The sequence below is a fragment of the Ranitomeya variabilis genome, chromosome 4, assembly GCF_051348905.1.
Source record: "Ranitomeya variabilis isolate aRanVar5 chromosome 4, aRanVar5.hap1, whole genome shotgun sequence".
Lineage (NCBI taxonomy): Eukaryota > Metazoa > Chordata > Amphibia > Anura > Dendrobatidae > Ranitomeya > Ranitomeya variabilis.
The window spans coordinates 387,929,131-387,951,077 of record NC_135235.1 but is presented as its reverse complement, the minus strand read 5'-3'; the positions used below and the strand labels follow the sequence as shown (position 1 = coordinate 387,951,077).

The following is a 21,947-nucleotide window of genomic DNA, read 5'->3' as shown; positions in this document are numbered from 1 at the left end:
CCAGTATCAGCACGGGTTTACTAGGGACCGTTCATGTCAGACTAATTTGATCAGCTTCTATGAAGAGGTAAATTCCGGACTGGACCAAGGGAACACAGTGGACGTGGTGTATATGGACTTTTCAAAAGCTTTTGATACGGTGCCACACAAAAGGTTGATACATAAAATGAGAATAATGGGGATAGGGGAAAATATGTGTAAGTGGGTTGAGAGCTGGCTCAGGGATAGGAAACAAAGTCCAAAAACATGGTTCACAGGAGAAGAAATAGCAGCAAGCTACATGTTTCGAACAATAAGTTCTTTTTCAAAGCTGCTCACCATGCACCAGAGTGAGGTTTAAATAGCAGCTGTGAAAATCACAGAAAATCACTCCACCACCTGATGCAGCAGTGATTATATACAATAAAAACGCAAAAATATCACAAAAAACATCACAAAAAAACAAAGAAATATATAATATACATATGTGAAATATATAGTACAACTAGACAATGTGAATCTCTCAGTAATGAAACATGATTTCCTTGCGAGCATTTAAGCCCATGGGATGGCAAGTGTTAAGGTAAAACATCCAATAAGCTTCACGCGTCATAAGACGTCTCTTCAAGTCTCCTCCTCTGGCTGTCACTCCAAGCCTCTCAATGCCGACAACCCGAAGGAATGCAGTATTTCTTTGATGACTGGTGATAAAATGCTTAGACGCATGAGACACAGAACGATTATTATTAGTGGACACAACAATATCAGTGATATGTTCAGAGATACGCGTCTTTAACATGCGAGTGGTACAACCTATGTAACTTAATTTGCATTTCATGCATGTTATCATATAAACCACATTCTTACTATTGCAGTTAATAAATTGCTGGATTTTATGTTCTTGTTTATCACTGCTATCAGTAAAAGAATGCGTGACAACAGAATGGGCACATGTGCGACATTTAGAAGCACCACAGTGATAAAAACCTATATGGTGTGACCATGTATGGGAGACTTTACTAGATTTAAATAGGCTGGGTGAGAGAACGTCAGACAAAGTGGTAGCCTTTTTTGCAATCACCTGACAGCCTGAAGATAGAATTTCAGAAAGAATCTCGTCCTCATATAAAATAGGAATGTTTTTCAAGATAAGAGATTTAATATCGTTGTATTGAGGACTATATTTGATAGAGCAAAAGGTTTTTTGATTTTGATACACTTTTTTCTCCTTATTTTTTGATACCAGCATATCGCTGCGTTTTTTTTGTTGTACTATATTTTTAGCTCTATCAAGAGCCCACTTAGAATAGCCTCTTTTTTCTAATTTTTTACAACACAGATCGGTCTCTTGCTTTAAAATACTGGCATCATTACAATTCCTGGTTATTCTGGTAAGCTCGCCCACTGGTATGGACTTTATTGTATGTCCAGGATGGCTGCTGGACGCATGTAAAATGCTATTGCCAGAGAGGGGTTTATGAAATGTGGAGGTGGTAATAACATGGCCCACAGTTCTTATGACGCGTGAAGCTTATTGGATGTTTTACCTTAACACTTGCCATCCCATGGGCTTAAATGCTCGCAAGGAAATCATGTTTCATTACTGAGAGATTCACATTGTCTAGTTGTACTATATATTTCACATATGTATATTATATATTTCTTTGTTTTTTTGTGATGTTTTTTGTGATATTTTTGCGTTTTTATTGTATATAATCACTGCTGCATCAGGTGGTGGAGTGATTTTCTGTGATTTTCACAGCTGCTATTTAAACCTCACTCTGGTGCATGGTGAGCAGCTTTGAAAAAGAACTTATTGTTCGAAACATGTAGCTTGCTGCTATTTCTTCTCCTGTGAACCATGTTTTTGGACTTTGGATTTTATCTTTAATAAATTTTGATATTTTTGGAAGCTGGATTTTCTCCTCTATTTGTTCTATTGCCTCACGTGAAGACTGCACGTCATCCGGGCTTCCCCACAACAAATGCCTAGTAGGTGAGCTGGGTTTGTCTCATTTTTTTTTTTTTCTTCTGTTATAGGAAACAAAGGGTGGTTATTAATGGAGCACACTCGGACTGGGTCGCGGTTAGCAGTGGGGTACCATAGGGGTCAGTATTGGGCCCTCTTCTTTTTAACATATTTATTAATGACCTTGTAGGGGGCATTCAGAGTAGAATTTCAGTATTTGCAGATAACACTAAACTCTGCAGGGTAATCAATACAGGGGAGGACAATTTTATATTACAGGATGATTTATGTAAACTAGAAGCTTGGGCTGATAAATGGCAAATGAGCTTTAATGGGGATAAATGTAAGGTCATGCACTTGGGTAGAAGTAATAAGATGTATAACTATGTGCTTCATTCTAAAACGCTGGGCTAAACTGTCAACGAAAAAGACCTGGGTGCATGGGTGGATGACAAACTCATATTCAGTGGCCAGTGTCAGGCAGCTGCTACAAAGGCAAATAAAATAATGGGATGTATTAAAAGAGGCATAGATGCTCATGAGGAGAACATCATTTTACCTCTATACAAGTCACTAGTTCGACCACACTTAGAATACTGTGCACAGTTCTGGTCTCCGGTGTATAAGAAAGACATAGCTGAACTGGAGCGGGTACAGAGAAGAGCGACCAAGGTTATTAGAGGACTGGGGGGTCTGCAATACCAAGATAGATTATTACACTTGGGGCTATTTAGTTTGGAAAAACGAAGACTAAGGGGTGATCTTATTTTAATGTATAAATATATGAGGGGACAGTACAAAGACCTTTCTGATGATCTTTTTAATCATAGAGCTGAGACAGGGACAAGGGGGCATCCTCTACGTCTGGAGGAAAGAAGGTTTAAGCATAATAACAGATGCGGATTCTTTACTGTAAGAGCAGTGAGACTATGGAACTCTCTGCCGTATGATGCTGTAATGAGTGATTCATTACTTAAATTTAAGAGGGGACTGGATGCTTTCTGGAAAGTATAATGTTACAGGGTATATGCACTAGATTCCTTGATAGGGCGTTGATCCAGGGAACTAGTCTGATTGCCATATGTGGAGTCGGGAAGGAATTTTTTTCCCCAATGTGGAGCTTACTTTTTGCCACGTGTTTTTTTTTGGCCTTCCTCTGGATCAACATGTTAGGGCATGTTAGGTTAGGCTATGGGTTGAACTAGATGGACTTAAAGTCTTCCTTCAACCTTAATTACTATGTAACTCTATAACAGCTACAGTCACAGTACCCCCATAACAGCTTCAGTCACGGTAGCCCCATAACAGCTACAGTCACAGTAGCCCCATAACAGCTACAGTCACAGTAACCCTATAACAGCTACAGTCACAGTAACCCTATAACAGCTACAGTCACAGTAACCCTATAATAGCTACAGTCACAGTGCCCCCATAACAGCTACAGTCAAGGTAACCCCATAACAGCTACAGTCACAGTAGCCCCATATCAGCTACAGTCACAGACGCACAATAATGGCTACAGTCACAGTGGCCCCTATAACAGATACAGTAGCCCCATAACAGCTACAGTCACAGTAGCCCCATAACAGCTACAGTCACAGTAGCCCCATAACAGCTACGGTCACAGTAGCCCCATAACAGCTACAGTCACAGTAGTCCCATAACAGCTACAGTCACAGTAGCCCAATAACAGCTACAGTCACAGTAGCCCCATAACAGCTACAGTCACTTTAGCCCCATAACAGCTACAGTCACAGACGCACAATAATGGCTACAGTCACAGTGGCCCCTATAACAGATACAGTAGCCCCATAACTGCTAGAGTCACACAAACCCCATAACAGCTACAGTCACAGTAACCCCATAACAGCTACAGTCACAGTAACCCCATAATAGCTACAGTCACAGTGGCCCCTATAACAGCTACACTCACAGTAGCCCCATAACAGCTACAGTCACAGTAGCCCCCTAACAGCTACAGTCAGAGAGGCACAATAATGGCTACAGTCATAGTGCCCCCATAAGAGCTATAGCCACAGCACCTCCATAACAGCTACAGTCACAGTAGCCCCATAACAGCTACAGTCACAGTAGCCCCATAACAGCTACAGTCAGAGTGGCCCCATAACAGCTACAGTCATAGTGGCCCCTATAACAGCTACACTCACAGTAGGCCCATAACAGCTATGGTCACAGTAGGCCCATAACAGATACAGTCACAGTAGCCCCATAACAGCTACAGTCACAGTAGCCCCATAACAGCTACAGTCACAGTAGCCCCATAACAGCTACAGTCACAGTAGCCCCATAACAGCTACGGTCACAGTAGTCCCATAACAGCTACAGTCACAGTAGCCCCATAACAGCTACAGTCACAGTAGCCCCATAATAGCTACAGTCACAGTAACCCCATAACAGCTAAAGTCACAGTAGCCCCATAACAGCTACAGTCACAGAGGCACAATAATGGCTACAGTCACAGTGGCCCCTATAACCGATACAGTAGCCCCATAACAGCTACACTCACAGTAGCCCCATAACAGCTACAGTCACAGTAGCCCCATAACAGCTACAGTCACAGAGGCACAATAATGGCTACAGTCATAGTGCCCCCATAAGAGCTATAGTCTCAGCGCCCCCATAACAGCTACGGTCACAGTAGCCCCATAAGAGCTACAGTCACAGTAGCCCCATAACAGCTATAGTTACAGTAACCCCATAACAGCTACAGTCACAGTGGCCCCATAACAGCTACAGTCACAGTGGCCCCTATACCCGCTACACTCACAGTAGCCCCATAACACCTACAGTCACAATAGCCCCTTAACAGCTACAGTAGCCCCTATAACAGCTACAGTCACAGTAGACCCTATAACAGCTACAGTCACAGTAGCCTCATAACAGCTACAGTCACAGTAGCCCCATAACAGCTATAGGTACAGAATTGATGGAGGAAATATTCAAGCAGTCAGCCCTCATGCAGCAATGACAGCAGGAGTAGCGGCAACAACAATACCAAAGGCAGGCTTAATTACTGACATTCAGTGGGCTTTGGGTGTGTCTCAGTTCATACTGCCCGCATTCTCCACCATATGTAGTACAGCGGGGTTGGTGCAGTGCAAAAGATAGGCAAGGGCCACAGAAAAGTTCAAAGCAAAATCCTTTTATTGTCAAAAGAAACTCACAACTGGAAAACAAACGATGTACTCTGGATCGCAGCTGAGGTGTCAAGACAGTCTGTATCCAAGACCGGTTACCGTGGGCGACTGCACCGCCGTGTCACACTGAGGGGTGCCAGGCCTTTTGACTTTGCTAGGCTGCATGTTACTTCACACAGGCTGAATCTTGCAGAGCTGCCTGCTCTGAGGTTTGCATACCAAGACTGGAAAACCACCTATGACAAAACATGGTATCCATCCACAGACAGCTGTTTCGGGGTATTTGCCCCTCATCAGTGTGGAGTAGGAAACTGGCTATTAGGAGCAGTGCCTAGTGAAAAGACTATAAACATAAGGATGAATGACCTTGGGGAGATCAAAACATCCAACACTGCGGAGACACCATCACATGTTTCTCAACGCAGTGATCCAGAACACTGCCTCCATCCCTGATGGGAAATATGCAAATGCATGTAGAAAAGCCGCGGAGACACCATCACGTGTTTCTCAACGCAAGCAATGAATAGCCAGGTCTTTCACCGGGAAGGAACAACCACGGGAAGGGCAGCATCCAATAAAGGAAAACCACCTATGCCAAAACATGGTATCCATCCACAGACAGCTGTTTCGGGGTATTTGCCCCTCATCAGTGTGGAGTAGGAAACTGGCTATTAGGAGCAGTGCCTGGTGAAAAGACTATAAACATAAGCATGAATGACCTCGGGGAGATCAAAACATCCAACACCACAGAGACACCATCACGTGTTTCTCAACGCAGTGATCCAGAACACTGCCTGTTATGGTTCTCAATGGCAAGAGAACATAGCCCAGCATACATAGGAACTAGCTCTTGGAAGGATGGAAACTTAAACTGACCATGAACTAAACCTGCCGCACAACTAACAGTAGCCGGGTAGCGTAGCCTGCGTTTTATCCCTAGACGCCCAGCGCCGGCCGGAGGACTAACTAATCCTGGCAGAGGAAAATACAGTCCTGGCTCACCTCTAGAGAAATTTCCCCGAAAGGCAGACAGAGGCCCCCACATATATTGGCGGTGATTTAAGATGAAAATGACAAACGTAGTATGAAAATAGGTTTAGCAAAATCGAGGTCCGCTTACTAGATAGCAGGAAGACAGAAAGGGCACTTTCATGGTCAGCTGAAAACCCTATCAATACACCATCCTGAAATTACTTTAAGACTCCAGTATTAACTCATAACATCAGAGTGGCAATTTCAGATCACAAGAGCTTTCCAGACACAGAAACGAAACTGCAGCTGTGAACTGGAACAAAATGCAAAAAACAAACAAGGACAAAAGTCCGACTTAGCTGGAAGTTGTCTGGTAGCAGGAACATGCACAGAAAGGCTTCTGATTACAATGTTGACCGGCATGGAAGTGACAGAGGAGCAAGGTTAAATAGCGACTCCCACATCCTGATGGGAACAGGTGAACAGAGGGGATGATGCACACAAGTTCAATTCCTTCCAGTGGCCACCGGGGGAGCCCAAAATCCAATTTCACAACAACTGCCCCCATCCCTAAAGGGAAATATGCAAATGCATGAAGAAAAGCCGCGGAGACACCATCACGTGTTTCTCAACGCAAGCAATGAATAGCCAGGTCTTTCAGCTGTTGGATGTTTTGATCTCCCCGAGGTCATTCATCCATATCTTTATAGTCTTTTCACCAGGCACTGCTCCTAATAGCCAGTTTCCTACTCCACACAGATGAGGGGCAAATACCCCGAAACAGCTGTCTGTGGATGGATACCATGTTTTGGCATAGGTGGTTTTCCTTTATTGGATGCTGCCCTTCCCGTGGTTGTTCCTTCCCGGTGAAAGACCTGGCTATTCATTGCTTGCGTTGAGAAACACATGATGGTGTCTCCGCGGCTTTTCTACATGCATTTGCATATTTTCCTTTAGTGATGGGGGCAGTGTTCTGGATCACTGCGTTGAGAAACATGTGATGGTGTCTCCACAGTGTTGGATGTTTTGATCTCCCCGAGGTCATTCATCCTACCAGAAAACATTCTCAGAATCATCAGGATCGTTGAAGTGTTCTAGCGCTATAACCACATAAAGTGACAGTGGTCAGAATTGTAAACTGAGGCACATTCATTAACGTGCAAAGTGCCTTGGTCTTAAAGGGTTAAATAAATACTGTGCTTTTGTTATTGCGTGCCAGTGACGTCACTACTTCCAAACGTGATTTCCTCCTGCTAACTACAGCACCAATAGGAGTAAGGGGGTGTGGTTAGTCAGAAACCAGCCTGACTGCACGATAATACTAGGAATTAGGAATAACATCCGGGTCAGAGGTGACAGAGGAGCCGGCACAGAGAGTGCACAGAAGAGACTGTCTGCGAGCAATGTATAGTGTGACCTGTCACATGCAGAGGAAGCAGACATCACTGTAACAGGTAGGAGCAGCTCTCTAGTCTTTGTGTATTGTAATGCTGAGGGGCCAGTGTAGTATGGGGGGCTGCAGGCTCTGCTGATGAGGCCAGTGTAGTATGGGGGGCTGCAGGCACTGCTGATGGGGCCAATGTAGTATGGGGGGCTGCAGGCACTGCTGATGGGGCCAATGTAGTATGAGGGGCTGCAGGCTCTGCTGATGGGGCCAGTGTAGTATGGGGGGCTGCAGGCACTGCTGATGGGGCCAATGTAGTATGAGGGGCTGCAGGCTCTGCTGATGGGGCCAGTGTAGTATGGGGGGCTGCAGGCACTGCTGATGGGGCCAGTGTAGTATGGGGGGCTGCAGGCACTGCTGATGGGGCCAGTGTAGTATGGGGGGCAGGCTCTGCTGATGGGGCCAGTGTAGTATGGGGGGCTGCAGGCTCTGCTGATGGGGCCAGTGTAGTATGAGGGGCTGCAGGCTCTGCTGATGGGGCCAGTGTAGTATGGGGGGCTGCAGGCTCTGCTGATGGGGCCAGTGTAGTATGAGGGGCTGCAGGCACTGCTGATGGGGCCAGTGTAGTATGGGGGGCTGCAGGCTCTGCTGATGAGGCCAGTGTAGTATGGGGGGCTGCAGGCTCTGCTGATGGGGCCAGTGTAGTATGGGGGGCTGCAGGCTCTGCTGATGGGGCCAGTGTAGTATGGGGGGCTGCAAGCTCTGCTGATGGGGCCAGTGTAGTATGGGGGGCTGCAGGCTCTGCTGATGAGGCCAGTGTAGTATGGGGGGCTGCAGGCACTGCTGATGAGGCCAGTGTAGTATGGGGGGCTGCAGGCACTGCTGATGAGGCCAGTGTAGTATGGGGGGCTGCAGGCACTGGTGATGAGGCCAGTGTAGTATGGGGGGCTGCAGGCTCTGCTGATGGGGCCAGTGTAGTATGGGGGGCTGCAGGCTCTGCTGATGGGGCCAGTGTAGTATGGGGGGCTGCAAGCTCTGCTGATGGGGCCAGTGTAGTATGGGGGGCTGCAGGCTCTGCTGCATGTCGCTAGTGCGGGGGGCTGCCGGCTCTGCTGCTTGTCACTAGTGCGGGGGGACTGCCGGCTCTGCTGCTTGTCACTAATGCGGGGGGCTGCAGGTTCTGCTGCTTGTCACTATTGTGGGGGGGGCTGCAGGCTCTGCTGCTTGTCACTAGTGTGGGGGGCTGCTGGCTCTGCTGCTTGTCACTAGTGGGGGCTGCTGGCTCTGCTGCTTGTCACTAGTGTGGGGGGGCTGCCGGCTCTACTGCTTGTCACTAGTGTGGGGGGGCTGCAGGCTCTGCTGCATGTGTCACTAGTGTGGGGGGCTGCTGACTCTGCTGCTTGTGTCACTAATGCGGTGGGCTGCTGGCTCTGCTGCTTGTCACTAGTGTTGGGTGCTGCCGGCTCTGCTGCTTGTCACTAGTGCGGGGGGCTGCCGGCTCTGCTGCGTGTCACTAGTTCGGGGGGCTGCAGGCTCTGCTGCTTGTGTCACTAATGCAGTGGGCTGCTGACTCTGCTGCTTGTCACTAATGCGGTGGGCTGCCGGCTCTTCTGCTTGTCACCAGTGTGGGGTGCTGTTGGCTCTGCTGCTTGTCACTAGTGCGGGGGGCTGCAGGCTCTGCTGCGTGTCACTAGTGCGGGGGGCTGCAGGCTCTGCTGCGTGTCACTAGTTCGGGGGCTGCAGGCTCTGCTGCTTGTGTCACTAGTGCTGGGGGGCTGCAGGCTCTGCTGCTTGTGTCACTAGTGTGGGGGGCTGCCGGCTCTGCAGCTTGTTACTAGTGCGAGGGGCTGTAGGATCTTGGATTGGTAATTTTGATCTGTGACTGATAATAAATGGACATGTACAGCAACACTATAAGGGGTATAGGTAAAGAACGCATAAATGACTCGCAGACGTCTGACTGAGGCCGGTTTCACATTTGCGGTTGTGTCCGCAGCGTTTCTCACTCATATATCCGCATGCGTCTTAATTTCCTATCTTTAAAATTGTAGACGCAGGTGCACCCACGTTTGCTTACCCATGCATTTTTTTGCGGTGTGGGGTGGGGCGTGGCTAACGCACCATGTTGGAATTTTTGAGGCTGCAAATTTCCATCAAATATGCGCAGGCATGCGGATGAGTGCGTTAAAAAAACGCATTACTGACTATGGGAACACGTGTACGCATGTCTTTGCATACACATGCGTTCAATGCGCTTGCGTACATCGGACTGCGCATGTCCAGGAACTGATTTAGACACTCCCATTGAGACACGCTCTCCTGGAAATATCAAACGCATGCGCATAAAAAGCGCAAACGCATGTAAAAACGCATGCGTTTGCGGACGATACGCTGTGGACACAACCGCAAATGTGAAATCAGCCTGAGCCCTTTAGAACACAAATAAATTGTAATATCGAATACTCTTTGCAGTAAGTGGGGAAAAAAGTTTTCAACAAAAATATACAGAATAACATTTGTGCAGTCTATGAATATGTTACAGAGAAAATATGCACTGGACTATTGTTTTATTGAAAGTTTAGATATGCTTAACTATCCTTAAGCTGGAGTCACACTAAACGACTTACTAACGATCACGACCAGCGATACGACCTGGCCGTGATCGTTGGTAAGTCGTTGTGTGGTCGCTGGGGAGCTGTCACACAGACAGCTCTCTCCAGCGACCAACAATCAGGGGAACGACTTCGGCATCGTTGAAACTGTCTTCAACGATGCCGAAGTCCCCCTGCAGCACCCGGGTAACCAGGGTAAACATCGGGATACTAAGTGCAGGGCCGCGCTTAGTAACCCGATATTTACCCTGGTACCATTGTAAAAGTAAGAAAAAAAACACTACATACTCACATTCTGATGTCTGTCACGTCCCCCGCCGGCGTCCACAGGGTTAAAACTGCGTTCGGCAAGAGCGCTGCTAATATGCATGCGCTGCTGCCGAGAGCTTCCCTGCACTGAATGTGTCAGCGCCAGCAGTAACAGCGGTGACGTCACCGCTGTGCTCTGCTTTACGGCCGGCAGCAGCGCATGCATATTAGCAGCGCTCTTGCTGAAAGCAGTTTTAACCCTGTGGACGCCGGCGGGGGACGTGACAGACATCAGAATGTGAGTATGTAGTGTTTTTTTTTTTTTAACTTTTACAATGGTAACCTGGGTAAATATCGGGTTACTAAGCGCGGCCCTGCACTTAGTAACCCGATGTTTACCCAGGTTACAAGTGAACACATCGCTGGATTGGCGTCACACACGCCAATCCAGCGATGACAGCGGGTGATCAGCGACCAAAAAATGGTCCTGATCATTCCCATCGACCAACGATCTCCCAGCAGGGGCCTGATCGTTGGTCGCTGTCACACATAACGAGATCGTTAGCGGGATCGTTGCTACGTCGCCAAAAGCGTGACGTTGCAACGATATCGTTAACGATATCATTATGTGTGACTCAGCCTTTAATCCTGTTTTCCTGTTCACGCTAGCAGTTCTTGAGATGAGTGCAGGGCTGCAGGCATTCCTTACCAGTGCCTTTTTGCTCTGATCTGTCGAGGAAGAGCTTTACTACTGAGCATCTACACTACAGACCAAAATTTGGACACACCTTCTCATTTAAAGATTTTTCTGTATTTTCATGACTATGAAAATTGTAAATTCACATTGAAGACATCAAAACTATGAATTAATACATGTGGAATTATATACTTAACAAAAAAGTGTGAAACAACTGAAATTATGTCTTATATTCTAGGTTCTTCAAAGTAGCCACCTTTTGCTTTGATGACTGCTTTGCACACTCTTGGCATTCTCTTGATGAGCTTCAAGAGGTAGTCACCGGGAATGGTCTTCCAACAATCTTGAAGGAGTTTCCAGAGATGCTTAGCACTTGTTGGCCCTTTTGCCTTCACTCTGCGGTCCAGCTCACCCCAAACCATCTCGATTGGGTTCAGGTCTGGTGACTGTGGAGGCCAGGTCATCTGGCGTAGCACCCCATCACTCTCCTTCTTGGTCAAATAGCCCTTACACAGCCTGGAGGTGTGTTTGGGGTCATTGTCCTGTTGAAAAATAAATGATGGTCCAACTAAACGCAAACCGGATGGAATAGCATGTCGCTGCAAGATGCTGTGGTAGCCATGCTGGTTCAGTATGCCTTTAATTTTGAATAAATCCCCAACAGTGTCACCAGCAAAGCACCCCCACACCATCACACCTCCTCCTCCATGCTTTACGGTGGGAACCAGGCATGTAGAGTCCATCCGTTCACCTTTTCTGCGTTGCACAAAGACACGGTGGTTGGAACCAAAGATCTCAAATTTGGACTCATCAGACCAAAGCACAGATTTCCACTGGTCTAATGTCCATTCCTTGTGTTCTTTAGCCCAAACAAGTCTCTTCTACTTGTTGTCTGTCCTTAGCAGTGGTTTCCTAGCAGCTATTTTACCATGAAGGCCTGCTGCACAAAGTCTTCTCTTAACAGTTGTTGTAGAGATGTGTCTGCTACTAGAACTGTGTGTGGCATTGACCTGGTCTCTAATCTGAGCTGCTGTTAACCTGCGATTTCTGAGGCTGGTGACTCGGATAAACTTATCCTCAGAAGCAGAGGTGACTCTTGGTCTTCCTTTCCTGGGGCGGTCCTCATGTGAGCCAGTTTCTTTGTAGCACTTGTTGGTTTTTGCAACTGCACTTGGGGACACTTTCAAAAGCTTTCCCAATTTTTCGGACTGACTGACCTTCATTTTTTAAAGTAATCATGGCCACTCATTTTTCTTTACTTAGCTGCTTTTTCCTTGCCATAATACAAATTCTTACAGTCTATTAAGTAGGACTATCAGCTGTGTATCACCAGACCTCTGCTCAACACAACTAATGGTCCCAACCCCATTTTTAAGGCAAGAAATCCCACATATTAAACCTAACAGGGCACACCTGTGAAGTGAAAACCGTTTCCGGTGACTACCTCTTGAAGCTCGTCAAGAGAATGCCAAGAGTGTGCAAAGCAGTCATCAAAGCAAAAGGTGGCTACTTTGAAGAACCTAGAATAGAAGACATATTTTCAGTTGTTTCACACTTTTCTGTTAAGTATATAATTCCACATGTGTTAATTCATAGTTTTGATGCCTTCAGTGTGGATGTACAATTTTCATAGTCATGAAAATACAGAAAAATCTTTAAATGAGAAAGTGTGTCCAAACTTTTGGTCTGTAACGTACATAAACTGCAGCACAGATTCATCTCAACTAAAAGCAGAGATCCTTAGATCAGGAATAGAACAGACCTTTATAGGACACTAGCTGAAGAGCCCGGCATTGCCTGGGCATAGTAAATATCTGTGGTTAGTTATAGCACCTCACTTCTCTCATTTTCCCCCTCACATCTCTCATTTTCTCCCTTACACCTCTCATTTTCCCCCTCACTCCTCTTATTTTCCCCCTCACTCCTCTCATTCCCCCCTAACACTTGTCATTTCGACATCACATCTGTCATTTTCCGATCACTCCACTATTTTCCCTCACTCCTCTCATTTTGCACTCACACCTTTTCATTTTCACCTCACACCCCTCATTTTCACCTCACACCTCTCATTTCCCCCTCCGTATATACATGTTTGTCATCTCACTTATATATAGTATACACCTGTATGTCATCTCCTGTATATAGTATATACCTGTATGTCATCTCCCCTGTAAATAGTATATACCTGCTGTATGTCATCTCCTCCTGTATATTGTATATACCTATGTGTCATCTCCTCCTGTATATAGTATATAACTGTATGTCCTCTTTCTCTAGTCACCTTCCACGACAGCCACTTCGGAGGTTGTCTTCCCCGCCCTAATAGGGGACAGGAACACAAAGAGGTTAAATACCCCTCCCCTTCCTGCACCGCCAGTGTTTTCCTGTCCCCTATGGGGCATGAGTAGATTCTGAAGGGGCTGCCGTGGCCAGCGACCGGAGCTCCACTTACCAGATAAGCCGGGCAGCATGAAGGTCGGGCGTTCCCTCCTCAAAAACGCTGCTCCCGTCTCCTCTCTTCGGAGGGACTCGGGACCTTCCCGCCCCTCCGGCGCTCCCTTCGGGGGTAATGCGGGGCGGTGACGTGCATACCAGGGGCCTCTTGCAGCCCCCCGGTTCCCTCCTCCCTGGCTGCAGCTCTGGAGGTGGCACGCGTCCCGGAGTCTGTGGCCGGCCGATGGCTGGGTCACTTCCGCGTTAACGCGCGTCACTTCCCGTTCACTCAGGTGCGTTCCAGGATGGAGCACACGCCGGCCGGCAATGGCATCCGAGCAGCAGACACGCCACATAGACAGCGTTTTCGGGGGCGTTCCAGGACCCTACCCCAATCGGGCAATAGGGGGGAGGAGCACCATGATGCTGGGCCTTCGATCCTACATAAAGAGATCCGGGTAGCAAGGTAAGCTGTCTGACTGTTACACTACGTGACGGACATGGACGGTGACAGACCCCCTTGCTCTGCATCTGCAGATGCCAGCGTTCCCCCTCCTACCAAAGTAAGTAGCAGGTGTTGGGCCCAGCTATCCCGTATATACGTATATGCATATATGTATATATAGCTATATACCCCTAAGTGGCTTAGCAAACCCTTTTTATCTCTCTTATAGGGAGAAAAGGTTTCTAATCCTAAAAAGTCAAGCCGCAAATGTAAAGTGTGTACGACCAAACTCCCATTAACATACGGGGAAAAGCTCTGCCAGTCCTGTACGGATGAGGTCCTACGCTCTGAACAACCCTCACTGCTGGATAGCATCAGATCCCTCATTAAAGATGAGGTCCGTTCTTCTATGGCCAACTTCTCACAAATATCGGTGCCTCAGCCACCCCCTCCAAAGAAGAGAGTCCTCGGGTTCGGAGGATATTTGGGAAAATGAAGGCTCCACTTCTACCCCCACCCTTAAATCAGAAAACAAAAAATACTGTTTTAATTCTGAGGACATGAGTGACCTAATCAGTTTAGTAAGAGGCACCATGGGGGTAGAGGATGAAGAAGTTACACTCACAGTACAGGATGAGATGTTTGAGGGTCTGAAACCCAAAGATCAAAAAGGGTTTCCAGTACATAAGAATTTACGAGATGTAATTCTGCATGAATGGGACCTCCCTGAAAAGGGTCTGACTGTGCCATCAGAGCTAAAAAACCGGTGTCCATTGGACGGGGATAACTCCCTGTGGGAGACCCTGAAAGTGGATGTACAGGTGTCCAGGGTAACTAAGAAAACAGCCCTTCCCTTTGAGGACTCTTCTCAACTCAAGGATCCGATGGATCGTAAAATAGAGAGTTCATTAAAAAAGTCCTGGGACACCTCCACAAATTTACTAAAGTCCAATATAGCCTCCACTTGCGTGGCCAGATCTCTATTTGTCTGGTTACGCAAGCTTGAGGATCACTTGACACAGGGCACCCCAAGAGAGGAGATTTTAGACTCCCTACTCTTGCTACAGAAAGCAATGGGGTTCCTAGCCGATGCTTCTGCTGAATCGGTCCGAGTAGCCGCGAAAGCTGCCATCCTCTCTAACTCATCCAGGAGAGCACTTTAGATAAAATCCTGGGGAGGAGATTTTGTCTCCAAGTCCAAATTATGTAGCATACCCTTTCAGGGTCATAATGTATTTGGACCCGTTCTGGATGATATTTTGGATAAGGCGGCAGATAAAAAGAAATCTCTCCCTGAGCAGAAGATTCCTAAAAAACGCTTTTTTCGTCCCTCCCGTGACCAATCTTCGCAGAGAGGAAAAGGCAAAACGGGAAGGTGGAGCTATCCCAAGGGAGGCAGGGGAAAAAAATCCTGGCCCCTCAGGCCCAGCAGACCCCACATAAGCAATGACTGTGCTCCGGTCGGGGGTCGACTCTCACGCTTTTTCACCAAGTGGCAGACCATCTCCACAAATCAGTGGGTCCTTCGTACCGTTCAAGAGGGACTAAAAATAGAATTCGTGAGACCACCCCCACAATGCTTAAGGATAACCTCCCTTCAAAACTCAGACCTCCAAAACTCCTTGTTACAAGAGCTACAAAAACTACTGCAATCAAATGTGATCTTGCAGGTACCGAAATTGGAGGAAGGACGTGGTCATTATTCACGCCTTTTTCTGATAACCAAGCCATCGGGGAAGAACAGAATTTAAATTTGAAACCCTTAAACGAATCAGTCCGGTACAGGAGATTCAAAATGGAGACAGTCAAATCAGTAATCCCCCTCATCGGTCAAAATTGGATGATGGCGACTGTGGATCTGAGGGATGCGTATTACCATGTTCCAATCCACCCAGAGCACAGGAAATTCCTCAGATTTGCAGTCTCCAAGGGTCACCAGATCGAACATTTCCACTTCAATGTCCTCCCCTTTGGCATCTCATCGGCCCCACGGGTTTTAACGAAAATTATGGCGGAAGCAGTAATCTTCATCCGTCAACAAGGAATACGCATCGTCCCGTATTTAGACGACTTCCTTATTATGGCTCCATCTGCCCCCCATCTGGAAACAGACGTATCAAAGACCCTAGAGATATTACAAACCCTGGGTTGGATCCCAAATCTGGAGAAGTCAGAGATCCATCCCTCCACAAGAAGGAAATTTCTGGGGGTGGTACTGGACTCGGAAGTAAGAACATCTTTTCTGCCCAAAGATCATCAAATCAACCTTGTCTGCAAAGTAGCCAAATTCAGGGGCCAGCGTGCACCGACCCTCAGAGAATCGATGTCTGTACTAGGGTCCCTGACCGCATGTATACAATCAGTTTCCTGGGCCCAGGCTCACACACGAGCTCTCCAGACGTTCGTGCTCCTACATTCCAGGAGACGACAGACTCCATTGAGTCAAAAGATTCTTCTCCCTGGCCATGTGAAATCAGCTCTAAAATGGTGGCTAGATTACCAAAATCTCCAGAGAGGAGTCAGCTGGGATCACCTTCTCCTAAAAACACTCCGCTCAGATGCTAGCAAAAGAGGCTGGGGTGCAGTGGTAGAGGGTTTCCACTTTCAGGGACAATGGGCATCGAATATCAGCAGCAGCTCCTCGAATCTAAAGGTACCTTCACACGAAACGACTTTGTAACGATATCGCTAGCGATCCGTGACGTTGCAGCGTCCTCGCTAGCGATATCGTTTCGTTTGACACGCAGCAGCGATCAGGATCCTGCTGTGATGTCGCTGGTCGCTGAATAAAGTCCAGAACTTTATTTGGTCGTCCGATCGCCGTGTATCGTTGTGTTTGAAAGCAAAAGCAACGATACCAGCGATGTTTTACACTGGTAACCAGGGTAAACATCGGGTTACCAAGCGCAGGGCCGCGCTTAGTAACCCGATGTTTACCCTGGTTACCAGCGTAAAAGTAAAAAAACCAAACAGTACATACTCACCTGCCCTAAAGCGCCGGCCCTAAAGTGAAAGTGAAAGCACAGCGGTGACGTCACCGCTGTGCTGTTAGGGCCGGAGCTCAGTCAGTGTCAGGAAGCAGACGCTGGGGGACGCGCAGGTGAGCATGTGCTGTTTGTTTTTTTTACTTTTACGCTGGTAACCAGGGTAAACATCGGGTTACTAAGCGCGGCCCTGCGCTTAGCAACCCGATGTTTACCCTGGTTACCCGGGGACCTCGGCATCGTTGGTCGCTGGAGAGCGGTCTGTGTGACAGCTCCCCAGCGATCAAACAGCGACGCTGCAGCGATCGGCATCGTTGTCGCTATCGCTGCAGCGTCGCTTCGTGTGAAGGTACCTTAAGAACTGAAAGCTGTAGAGGAAGTCCTAAAGGCGTCATGTACGCTGATCAAAAATCATCACGTTCGTATTTACTCAGACAATATGACCACGGTAGCCTATCTACGACACCAGGGGGGAACAAAGTATGCCTCTCTAAAGGAAGTAGCTGCAAGAATATTTTTCTGGGCAGAGAAAAACCTTCTATCGGTCACAGCGGTACATCTGAGGGGGTTGGACAACACTCAGGCGGATTTCCTCAGCAGGAAAGATGTTCATCCAGGAGAGTGGTCCCTAGACCAAACAGTGTTTCAATCACTAACCTCAAAATGGGGTACTCCAGAGGTGGATCTATTCGCCAACAGGCAAAATGCGAAGGTAGAAACATTTTTCTCCCTTCATCACAAAGACAAGGCACAGGGAATAGATGCCTTCTCACAGCAGTGGAAGTTCAACCTTGCATATGCCTTTCCTCCCATTCCCATGCTGGCGAAAACTCTGCAAAAGATCAGAGCGGACGGAGTGACCACAATCTTGATTGCCCCATTGTGGCCCGGGAGGAGCTGGTACGGCGCCCTGTTAGATATGGCCCTGGAAGGTCCCTGCCTTCTACCTCAAAAGCTCGATCTCCTACACCAGGGTCCCCTACTACATCCGGACCTAAACAGGTTGAACTTGGCAGCATGGCTACTGAAGCCACAATCTTAAAAGCTAAAGGACTCTCGGATGACGTAATTCAGACCCTTAAAAAAAGCAGAAAAGTGGTAACCAATGCCATCTATACTAAGGTCTGGAAAAAATTTACGTCCTGGTGCTTCCCAGAAGTTCCAAACCCCTTCAATCCTGATATAGCGAAAATCTTACAATTTTTACAGAAGGGCTTGGAAATAGGCCTTAACCCTAGCACACTCAAAGTGCAAGTATCGGCCCTTAGTAGATTTTTTGATTTAAGCTTAGCCAATCACCGCTGGATCAAGCAATTTATGACAGCAGCATCCAGAATTCGTCCTAAGCTCCGTAGTAAGGTGCCTTCCTGGGACCTCAATACAGTACTTAACGCACTAACCCAGGATCCATTTGAACCCCTGGATGCTATAACCATAAAGAACTTAACTTTGAAAACAGTCTTTCTAGTCGCAATCATTACGGCTAGACGTATTGGTGAGTTACAGGCCCTGTCAATACAGGAACCTTATCTAACGTTCACTACGGATAGCATTATACTAAAACTAGACCGGTCCTTTTTACCTAAAGTGGTCTCGAATTTCCACTACCTTCATTTTGCCCAAACCCCTCCAACCCTAAAGAACAGACCTTCCACACCTTGGATGTTTGCAGGGTGGTCCTATCTTACTTACAACAGACTGAAGCCTGGCGAATTGATCAAAATTTATTCATCCAGTTCTCGGGATGAAACAAGGGAAAGAAGGCGGCAAAAAACACTATTGCAAACGATCAAACAGTCTATTTGTCTGGCATATTCATCACAAGGACTGGATCCACCTGCCTCTCTGAAAGCACACTCTACCCGAGTGATGGCAACATCATGGGCAGAGAGGGGGAATGCCTCATCAGAGCAGATATGCAGAGCCGCCACCATACGTTCACCAGACATTACCGGCTACATTTCAATAGGGATTTAACATTTAGCAGAAGTGTTCTGCAGGCCGTGGTCCCTCCCTAGAGAAATTAGCTGTTGGTACTACTCCGAAGTGGCTGTCGTGGAAGGTGACTAGAGAAAATAGAATTAGTTCTTACCGGTAATTCGGTTTCTAGGAACGTTCCACGACAGCACTAATTTCCCTCCCTAGCTGATATTCTTATTGGATGATTCCTGCACTTTTGTGGTAATTATACATGCTACTGTGTCCAGGAAAACACTGGCGGTGCAGGAAGGGGAGGGGTATTTAACCTCTTTGTGTTCCTGTCCCCTATTAGGGCAGGGAAGACAACCTCCGAAGTGGCTGTCGTGGAAGGTTCCTAGAAACTGAATTACCGGTAAGAACTAATTCTATTTTTCTGTATATACTATATACCTGTATGTCATCTCCTGTATATACATGTATGTCATCTCCCCTGTATATAGTATATACCTGCTGTATGTAATCTCCTGTATTTTGTATATACCTATGTGTCATCTCCTCCTGTATATAGTATATACCTGTATGTCATCTTTTCTGTATATACTATATACCTGTATGTCATCTCCTCCTATGTATAGTATATACCTGTATGTCATCTCCCCTGTATATAGTATATACCTGCTGTATGTCATCTCCTCCTCTATATACCTTTGTGTCATCTCCTCCTGTATATAGTATATATCTGTGTGTCATCTCCTCCTGTATTAGACCTCGTTCACACGTTATTTGCTCAGTATTTTTACCTCAGTATTTGTAAGCTAAATTGGCAGCCTGATAAATCCCCAGCCAACAGGAAGCCCTCCCCCCTGGCAGTATATATTAGCTCACACATAATAGACAGGTCATGTGACTGACAGCTGCCGTATTTCCTACATGGTACAGTTGTTGCTCTTGTAGTTTGTCTGCTTATTAATCAGATTTTTATTTTTGAAGGATAATACCAGACTTGTGTGTGTTTTAGGGCGAGTTTCATGTGTCAAGTTGTGTGTGTTGAGTTTTGTGTGGCGACATGCGTGTAGCATCTTTTTGTGTGTCGAGTTGCATGTGACAGGTTAGTGTAGCAAGTTGTGCAGCAAGTTTTGCGCATGGCGAGTTTTGCGCGTGGCGAGTTATATGTGTGGTGCGTTTTGAGTATGTGCAAGTTTTGTGTGAGGCAACTTTTGCATGTGTTGCAACTTTTGTGCATGTGGCCATTTTTCCTCGTGTGCAAGTTTTGCGTGTGGCAAGTTTTCCATGAGGTGAGTTTTGCACGTGTGGCGAGTTTTGCGTGAGCCTAGTTTTGCGCGTGGCGAGTTTTGAGCGGCGACTTTTGTGTTTTGACTTTTATGTGGCGAGGTTGGTGTATGTGTGGTGAAATGTGTGCTGAGGGTGATATATGTGTTCAAGCATGTGGTAGTGTGTGGCGCATTTTGTGTGTGTGTTCATATCCCCGTGTGTGGTGAGTATCCCATGTCGGGTCCCCACCTTAGCAACTGTACGGTATATACTCTTTGGCACCATCACTCTCATTCTTTAAGTCCCCCTTGTTCACATCTGGCAGCTGTCAATTTGCCTCCAACACTTTTCCTTTCACTTTTTCCCCATTATGTAGATAAGGGCAAAATTGTTTGGTGAATTGGAACGCGCGTGGTTAAAATTTCACCTCACAACATAGCCTATGACGCTCTCAGGGTCCAGACGTGTGACTGTGCAAAATTTTGTGGCTGCGACGGGGCAGATGTCAATCCCAGACATACACACATACACATTCAGCTTTATATATTAGATATACCTGTAAGTCATCTGCCCTGTATATAGTATATACCTGTATGTCATCTCCCCTGTATATAGTATATACCTGTATGTCATCTCCTCCTGTATATAATATATAGCTGCATGTCATCTCCTCCTGTGTATAGTATATACGTGTATGTCATCTCCCCTGTATATAGTATATACCTGTATGTCATCTCCTCCTGTATATAATATATAGCTGTATATCATCTCCCCTGTGTATAGTATATACCTGTACGCCATCTCATCCTGGCTGTCAATTTGCCTCCAACACTTTTCCTTTTACTTTTTCCCCATTATGTAGATAGGGGCAAAATTGTTTGGTGAATTGGAACGCGCGGGGTTAAAATTTTGCCTCACAACATAGCCTATGACGCTCTCGTGGTCCAGACGTGTGACTGTGCAAAATTTTGTGGCTGTAGCTTCGACGGTGCAGATGCCAATCCCGGACATACACACATACACACACACATTCAGCTTTATTTATTAGATTTCATAATTATCCCAAATTATTATGAAAAAATATTCAGCACATACTGCATTGCAATCCTGTACCCAATTTATTCTATATTTTAGGAGTCGTTCCATGTTATACCGACTCCACAGCCCTGCATTCCCATGTAGTAAGCCCCTGGAATGCAATATACACCTGTATATATGGGATATGTGCTCATTCCTCTTTATTCTGCACATCCTCACCTAATTAGCATAGGATTTTTTTTTGCAATTGTTCATTCCTCCACAATGATCAAAATGTTAGAAATGTAGTGTTTTTTTTTAGTCACCACACCTCCTTAAAGAAAACTATAAAAAGTGATTAAAACGTAAAAAAAACAAGCACTCACACAGCTCCCATCACTAGAAAAATAAAAACGTTATGAGTATAGTGAAAATAACAACACAAACCAGTTCTGTTTTCTTAAATACACTGCTCAAAAAAATAAAGGGAACACTAAAATCCCACATCTTAGCTATCACTGAATGAAATATTCCAGTTGTAAATCTTTATTCATTACATAGTGGGATGTGTTGAGAACAATAAAACCTTAAAATGATCAACCTAAATCGCAACTAATATCCCACGGAGGTCTGGAGTTGGAATGATGCTCAAAATGGAAAATGAAGTTACAGGCTGATCCAACTTCAATGGAAATGCCTCAAGACAAGGAAATCATGCTCAGTAGTGTGTGTGGCCTCCACCAGGGCTGTGGAGTCGGAGTTAGTTTTGGTTGGAGTCGGAGTCGGTAGAAATGTACCGACTCCGACTCCAGCTTTAAAAAAAATGTATTAATATTTTATAATTGAACTTTCATAT

General features: G+C 46.3%; 2 protein-coding genes across 3 annotated transcripts in view; one reads left to right on the top strand and one right to left on the bottom strand.

Moving 5' to 3' along the window:
- The window catches only part of LOC143764854 (uncharacterized), a 112,728-nt gene that overhangs the window by 73,905 nt on the left and 16,876 nt on the right, over nucleotides 1–21,947 (bottom strand). The gene's annotated exons all lie outside the window — the stretch shown is intronic.
- The window catches only part of LOC143764859 (gastrula zinc finger protein XlCGF66.1-like), a 41,847-nt gene continuing 27,185 nt past the window's right edge, over nucleotides 7,286–21,947 (top strand). The window contains exons 1-2 of one of the 2 annotated variants that reach the window (XM_077250909.1): nucleotides 7,454–7,532; nucleotides 19,155–19,214. The gene's annotated coding sequence lies outside the window, so the exon portion shown is untranslated. Of the gene's footprint in view, nucleotides 7,533–19,154; nucleotides 19,215–21,947 lie in introns of both variants that reach the window. The other variant, XM_077250908.1, reaches the window with a different exon arrangement.